Below are 8199 nucleotides of genomic sequence, written 5' to 3'. Positions count from 1 at the left end.
TCCCCCCCCCACCGCCCCCCCCCCAGCGCTCACCTGCTGAGTCGGCGGAGGGTCCGGCGCTCCCTCGCCCGGGGGTTCGCACGCCCAGCAGCAGCAGCGGCGCCCGGGAGGCATCGGCCGGGCGGGGGGGGGAGGAGGGGTCGGTCTGCCGGTTCCCTCGCCGCCCGCGGACCCCCCTCAGCCCCTGGGAAGCGGCCGAGGGACCGGCACGCCGGCTGGGGAGGCGAAGGCCGCCTCTTTGGCCTTCCGGGCGGCCGGAGCGCGTCCCCGGAGCCCGAGGAGCCCCGCCGTCGGGGAGGGGCCTGTCCTCCCGCAGCGGGCGGGCGGGCGGTGGGTGGGGGTCTGGCGGCAGGGCCGCTCCGCGCCAGAGGCCGCGGCCACCTTAAGCGCCGCCGAGGCCGTCCGGGGGCCGCGCGCCCCCGCCCCTCGGGCAGCCCCGGAACGTGCGCCGCGGGGTCCGTCGGAGGGAGCCGATGAAGACGCGCCCGGCCGCCCTGCCCGACGCCCCTGCCAGGCCCCCTCGGGCGGGGGGAGCTGCGGGCGGCTTGGGGGCAGCAGCAGAACCTGCGCGGGGCTGGGCGGCGGGGAGAGCGGCCGCTTCGGGGACTGGAGGCGGTTGGGGGCCGCTAGTGCTGCGGTCTTTGCTTCCAGATGCTGCGCCCTGGCTGAGAAGAGCCGCTTCTCCTGGGCGGATCCCCTGCAGACGCTCAATGGCCTCAAGGGCTCCCCGTTTGAAATCCCCAAGGAGTTTTAAAGGCTGCTCCGGCCTCTTCTGCTCTCCCCCAAAGCGCTTCACGCACAAAATCCAAGCGGTGCTTTTAGGCCTTACGACCACCTGGCCTAGAGGTGCCCAGGGCCGTTGCGCTCAACTAGGATCGGGACATTGGGTCCTTCCCGCAGGCTTCGAGAGGGTTTCCCCTCGCCGGGAGAGGGGAAGGGTCTGCTGGGTGACTCCCTCCAAGGGACCCCCCTCGAATTGTAAAAACGCCCACCCAGTCCCATCATCAGCCCTCGTGATCTTCACTGCCAGCTTCCGAGAAGTCAATGAGGAAAGCAGCCGCCCCCTGATGTTGCACTTAATGGCTGCACAACCTGAACTGTCATTGTACACTGAAGATGGCATTTAATTTCGTTGCACAGGGTGCGGTGGCAATCAAGTAAACTAAACTCTTCTTTGGGTAGATTCTGTTCTCGGGCTCAGCCTCTTTTTGGGGGGTGGGGAGTGGGAAGAGACAGGCATGGGGGAGCTGGAAGTCCAAGTTTGTTTGTTTGTTTTATTTTTATTTATAGGCCGCCCTTTTCCCTGAGGGGACTCAGGGCGGCTTACAATCAAAAAGGAAGGGGAGTGTAGGACAATACGAAAAAAGAAATGTGCACAAAGTAAATTAGACAATAAAACTCAACATTCACTCAGCATTCGGGAGGGGCGAAATAAGATTATCCCCAGGCCTGACGGGTTAGCCAGTTCTTGAGGGCTGTGCGGAAGGCCTGGACGGTGGTGAGGGTACGAATCTCCACGGGGAGATTGTTCCATAGTGTCGGAGCCGCAACAGAGAAGGCTCTCCTCCGAGTAGTCGCCAGTCGGCACTGACTGGCGGATGGAATACGGAGGAGGCCTACTCTATGCGATCTGATGGGACACAGGGAGGTAATTGGCAGAAGGCGGTCTCTCAAATAGCCAGATCCACTACCATGGAGCGCTTTATAGGTGGTGAGTAGGACCTTGAAGTGCACCCGGAGACCAACAGGTAGCCAGTGCAGCTCACGGAGGATCGGTGTTATGTGGGCGAACCGTGGTGCGCCCACGATCACTCGCGCGGCCGCATTCTGGACTAGCTGTAGTCTTCGGATGCTCTTCAAGGGCAGCCCCATGTAGAGCCAAGTGTGGCTGAGAAGGTGGGGGTGTCGGGATTTGGAGGGGGGGCGAGCCCCTGTCCAGCCTCTCAAGGGATGGTGGGTTGGGAGAAGCCGGGGTGGGGAAGGGGCTGGGGCAGCTGCATGGGGCTGGGGTCCTTCGGGACAGATGGGGAGATCGCTCCTCCCCTCCCCAAGGCTCTACATGTCCTCGAAGCCCCAGAGCCCCAAACAACCCCCGTCCGCAAACGCCAAACATTTCCCGCAACCGCTTTCCAAAGCCCCGGCCACAGCCGCCGGAACACCCCCCCCTCCGCCGCCGCCGCCTCAGCCGCGCTGGCTTTTCCTCCCGCCCTTCCTCCTCCTCGGCCCTTTCCTCTGTTGGGATAAAGAGTCGCAGAGCCCCGCCGGGATGTATGGAAAAGCAGCTCCCCTCCCCTCCCCCCCCAAAAAAACCCCCCTGAACTGCCGGGGCCCAGGAGGGCCGCTTCTCTGCGCCTGAAGCCGCTTTGTCCGGGCACTGGCCAGCAGGGGGCGCCCGAGCCACTCTGGTCGCTCTAAGCCGGGCAGTGGTGGTGGTTGTGGTGGAGAGTTGGACGGGACGGACTCTGGGAGTCTTCTCAGGCCGCCCTTGGCCAGCAAAGGAAGCCTCGGGCCCCGGTCCTCCTGGGGCTCCCCGTGCAGGAGAGAAGCCCCGGCCTCAGCCGCCCTGGGCAGCCTCGGCTGAAAGCGCAGCTCTCCCCGCCTCTTGCGCTTCGGACGGTCGGAGCCTGAGCCCCAAGAGCCGCTGGAGAGACCGGGGGGCCATTTGGCCACTGCGCCCCCCGGCCGGCCAAGGCAGGGAGCAGCGGCCTCCCTTCCAGCGGGGAGGGGTGGGGGCAGGGGCCGCCCCTTCGGATGCCGGGGCTGGAGGGGGGCGGGGGGCTTTCTCCGGCCTGCCCAGGGTCCCTCCTTCGGCTGGGTGGGGCGCCTGCGGGTCTCCTGGTCCCGGATTTGGGAGTCGGCCTCATCCGGGTTGGTTTAAAACCGGCCCCCTTCCTCCCCACCCCCAATGTTTGCCTCTTTCCCAGCCTTATCTTTGACTTTGAGGCCGTTTCATAAAAAGCCGCGGTGGAAAACAGCCCCGGAGTAACCCGACCTCACCTTCCACAGCTGGCAGGACTGCGCGGGAAAGGGGGGGTTCCCCTCAACCGCCCACAGCCTCCCGTGGAGGTCAGCCTCGGCTGCCTGGGGGGGGGGGGGGGCTTTGGGCCCTGTTTTCCTGCTATTATTGCGGTGCCGGTACTGAGACTTCTTTGATAAGTTCGACCAACGAATTAATGAAATAAACCTTTTGACAGAACTCTTGGGGGGGGGCTTTGAATCATGATAACAACTTGAGAGGGAAGGCTGCACAATTGTGGTGGCCAAGAGGGGCTTGTGCACCTCCTCCATGCTCAGAGGGAAGACCAGGAGGAGCCGGTGGGTGGGTGGGTGGGAGGGCTGGAATTGCCCCCCTCCGTAGAAGAGCAGAGCTCCCGCTGACCCCTGTCCTTCCACGAGGAAACTGGACGGTTCCCATTGACCTTCAGCCAGGTCTTTATTTGATTAAACAGGACCACAAAATCTTTAGGGGTGGAGTCCTAAGGAAGCAAACACAGCATGTTTGCACACTCTTGTGCGAGGGCTCCTTCAAGGGAGAGAGCCTTGGCCTCCATCCACCTTCCCACCGCTGCTTGGTGGCTGCCCTTCGGCAAGAGGTTCGGCCAAATCCTCCCGGATGTCGGATGTGAGGGAAGCATCGTCTTCCCACCAAAGCTAAATGGGTGGATTAAGAAGACAAACTACGGCTGAGAAGGCGGCATCTTCTCATGTCTACATCTTCTCACCCAGCACTTTCAGTCCCGACTGCATGTGGATGGGGCTGTCCAATCCCGTGATGGCAGCCCTATGGCACCCCTGCCACAGGTGGCACGCAGAGCCCTCTCTGCTGGCATGCCCACCATCACCCCAGGTCAGGTCTCCTTGGCGTTTCTTCCCTCAGCTGCTGTTTCCCTGCAAACGACCAAAGAGAAGCTCACACGAAAGGAAAAGGCCTCTTGCCACGCTGCTGGTGTTGGGATGCCGAGCCTCCTGCCGGCCAGCTGACTTTGGGTCTCTGCTGCACTTGTGTGCACCTTTCCATTTGGATATGTGTGCGCACGCAGTCTAAAAGGTTCTCCATCACTGGTCTAGTCCTTGGTGAGGACTGGCCCTTGTAGAAAAGGCTTTCTGGAAAAATATTTCAGGAAAGAAAGAAACTGTGCAAATATTCATTCTGAATATTGATACTTTCTGTGTAAATAAATAGAAAAGAGGAATTTCTTGGCAGTGATGTGGGGTCCAAATAATCTCTGTTTTTCCTCAAAGAAACCACCCGCCAAAGTGGATGATGTTTAAAAAGAAAAACGCATGTTTCCAGCTGGACGTGTTGGCTTCTCCGGAGGCAGCAATGAACTGCCAGGAAGCCTCCTGAGGCAGCAGAAGTCTCTGACCAAACAGAAATTGGGGTGGCAGCAGTCCCTGGCAGCACTTTCAGTGCAGATCCTCATGAATGTTTCTGGATCAAGACATCAAAATTCAGAAAAAAATACTGAACTAAAAAAAGAAAAACTTAAAAAAAGAAACTAGGAAGCAGCCCCCATTTTCTGACTGCCCGGAGCCTAAATGAGGGCCTGGCTGGCCCCAATTCAGCTGAGGACCACGTCACTGTGCGAGATGCCAGCAAAGGTGGCATGAAGGCAGCTTGGACTGAGCCAGGAGATTCCTGGTGCAATTAGGAATGGGGGCACACCAAGATCCACTCAAGAATCACCTTCTAGTTTACCCTCAAGCACACTTCTCTCCTCCTACAGTAAATGGGTACACAACCTGTTTTCCCCAAAAGGTCATCTACTTTTTTATCCCCCCTCCACCCCCCCTCTCTCTGATGATGCTGTAGAATATTTTTTTAGATCCATTTTTCGTAACCAACCCAAATGCCAGTCGGTCACCTGTTTCTTAACGGGGAGAGATTCTTGGGAGCCAGATCAGAGTCTCCAGTGCTGTAGAGTTGATGTCATCTACGCTTGCTTAGCTGGACAATTTCTAAATGTAAAGGTTCATAAACAAACTGATAAAAGTTAGTCACCTTTGGGTTGTAGCTGACTGCCAGCAATTTAAACAATTTATAAGTGAAGACAAAGCCATGTGCCCACAATCCGACCCTGTATGAATCATTCCATTGAATTACTTTTTTCATTGGTGGCCATGTTTTCTTTGAAATAGTGACTCTTGTATTTGTTTATTTTACTTTAAGGATTTACTTTATTTTATTATTAACTAATTTAACTTTTGCATTTGTTGAATTGTCCTGCAGGCGAGTTGTCCCATTCGGTTCCCAACAACGTGGGCAACCAGGGGCCACCTGGCGTGTGAGTCTTCTTCCAGTGCCTCCCTTACCTGCTGGCAGGTAAGGGATATAAACATTTTCCAGGGAAGTGGGGGAGAGGTTACCTCCGGTCACCTCCAAGGGATCCCAGCGATCAACTTCAAAGTGGGCTGGGGGGGTCACGCCTTCCCCCTCAGGCAGGGTCCAACCTAGGGAAGGAATGGAGATGATGGCTCTTCACCCAGGAGGGGCTCTTCCCTGGGGCTCCTGCAACTACCCTCCCCCCAAGTATGGGGAAGGGGCACAGCCTTTTGCATAGTAATCTCCCCCCCTCAGGTCATTTGTATCCAGTTTTTCCTGACTCCAGCCTCTCCCAGCCTCTGGGCCCTCTGACCTTTGCCACACGCCCCAGGCAGGCTCCCTGCCCTGATCGTACCCAGGTGCTCTCTGCTCCTCTACAAGCTCCTGGGCTGGGAGCTCCGTGGAAGGCCTGCTGCTTCCCAAGAGGCCCCTGGAGCAGCCAGAGAAAAGCCCCCCCCCCCCGTCTAGCATCAGCTCCTGGAACACCTGGGTCCCCTCATCCCACGCAGCTTCTGGCGGGACCCACGGTTAGACTGAAGAACACCAGAGGTTCATCACCTCCCTGGTCCAAGGACATCACTTAGGGTGGGTCAGTCTGGATGTTGAGGGAGGAGAAAACTCTGTGCTTTGGGGCCAGGAGATTTCTGCACAGAAGCACCACTGGGAGTAGCCCAATTCTGACTCATCCCCTGCAGGAAATTTCCCCCACTTCCCCCCCCCCACCACCACCCCTGTCTGTGTCACCACACGTTTTCCTTCCGTTTTCACAAGAATTTAGCGAGAACTGCTGGGCATTCCCCTCCAGGCGTTTTTAAGCTCAGCATGATGGTGGCTTCCAGGTGGCCCTTCGGCTCGCTGGCTCTCTGTGGGCCGCTCCCCCCTCCCTTTTCTGCAGCAGCTCCAATGGCAACTCCAGCCTCGGACCTTCCCCTGACAGCAGCTTCCTCAGCCTCGGCTGCTGCCATCTCCTCCTCTTCCTCAATTGGATGTTCTCCCCTCCCAGACTGTTGTTCGCTCATCAAAGACCCTTGTTCCTCTCCGTCACCTTCCGCTCCCCCCCCCCTTTCATGCTGAGGTCATGCTGGATTTGCAATGCGCTTTTGAAAACGCAGCTCTGCTGTGGCTGAAATGTTTTCTCAGGCATTTGCTAGCAATTGTAACATTTAAGCTTCGAGGTTGCAAATGACTCCCTGGTTTCCGCTTCCTTTCTCAAAAACGAGACGTTTCCTTTGTGGCTGACTTAAGAATCTCTTTCATTGTGTAATGCAGTTTACAAGCTTTGATACTTTACGGCAGGGGCTGGAGAAGCCTTTGGCTTTGCTGCTTTTGGGATTTGATAATTCCATCATCATACGAGAGAGAGAGAGGGAGGGAGAGAGAGAGAGGGAGGGAGGGAGGGGGGGCAGCCTTTCTCTCCCCTCTCGCCTGCAGGATCGGCCGCTTCAGGTGTTTCCTTGTGTTGTTTTCCGACACTCGCTCTCCTCCCATCCCTGCGGCCGTCAATGCCCAGGGCGGCCCCGCTTTTCCACTGCAAACAGCCGCCTTCCAGGGAGGCCTCCGGAGCTCCAAGCCGCAGGAAGAGGCCGAGCAGCCCGCCTCCTCTCCCGCTTCCCTGAGTCCCGGGAGCTGCTGGGCCGGACGAGCCTCGCTGGCCCTGGGAGGGGAGGAAGCGGGGCCAGCCTTGCGCCGCTCGCTTGACGCTGAAGGAGGCCCCCATTGGGAGCCCCCGTCGGAAGAGCATGCGCTCCCCTCCGCTTCAACCCACCCGGAGAGCCCCTGGCTATTTAGGGAAAGGCAGGGAAACAGCAGCAGCAGCAGCAGCTCCATTCGGCCCTTCCTAGGATTTGCCTCTCTGCTCCTTCTCTGGCAGTAAAGAGGTACATTGAAAACACCTGTGGGTGCAATGCAGAACCAGACCACTCCCCGCTGGGACGAGGGCCTTGCACTCCTCCCCACTCTGCCCTTGACGGCCAGCCAGAGGGACTGGGAAGAGCAACCAGCCAGGCCCCTGGAAGGAAGCTTACCTGTTGGGAGGGGCTGTGACTGCTCTGCCCCAACCCTACAGCCTCCCCCCCCCACAACTGTTAATGCCTGGGGGAAGCGCCTGGGGCTGCCTCTGCTGCTTCTGTGCAGGGAGGAGCAAAGGGGGGGGGCAGCTCAGCTTAAGGGCCCTTCTGAGGACAAGAGAACCGAAGGCAGGAAGTCTCCACTTTACAGGAGGAGGGAGGGGGAATAACCAGGGTCCATCAACAAGTACCCCTCTGTGAAACTCCCACCACCACCACCACCACCGCCACCCCCTGCCAATTTTGTATCTCTTTTCTGCTTTGCAGATTTCCTGCGGTGATTGGCAGGGGGGGAGGCTTGACTCAAATGCCCTTCAGGGCTTTGCTTGTGAGAATGGCCCTGTTTGGCACTCATACTGGGGGAGGGGGTTGGGGCCCCCAGACATTGGTGCTCACTCAAAACACAACCCCACAACTAAAGGGGAGGGGTGGATAAAGACTCCGAAGACAAGAGTCCTTCCTTCCTTCTCCCAGTTGATGTGGGAAAAGCCTGTGCTTGAACTCTCTCTGCGCCCTGCTGAGCTGGAGGCCTTTGAGTGGCAGACCTTCTGCAGGCAAACAGTGCAGATTGGAAGGTCCTCAAAGGATCAAGCCCTTGGCCACGAGATCACCCACCCTCTGCCTGTCTTGCAACACATTTGAAAGTCATTCTGGCTTTTTGGACCGTTCCCCCTTCTGCTCCATGAAGCCTACCTGAAGAGATGCCACTTCATCTGCTGACCACCTAAAATTGGAATGGCCTTAGAACATTCTTGGTTACTCAAAAGATTGTCAAGTAGGATCCACTTCTAGACTCCCCCACCCCCACCC

This window comes from Thamnophis sirtalis, unplaced genomic scaffold, assembly GCF_051295495.1.
Source record: "Thamnophis sirtalis isolate CommonGarterSnake01/CBP01778 unplaced genomic scaffold, rThaSir2_p1.2 scaffold_10, whole genome shotgun sequence".
Classification (NCBI taxonomy): Eukaryota; Metazoa; Chordata; class Lepidosauria; order Squamata; family Natricidae; genus Thamnophis; species Thamnophis sirtalis.
Note: the sequence above shows the minus strand (reverse complement) of the source record.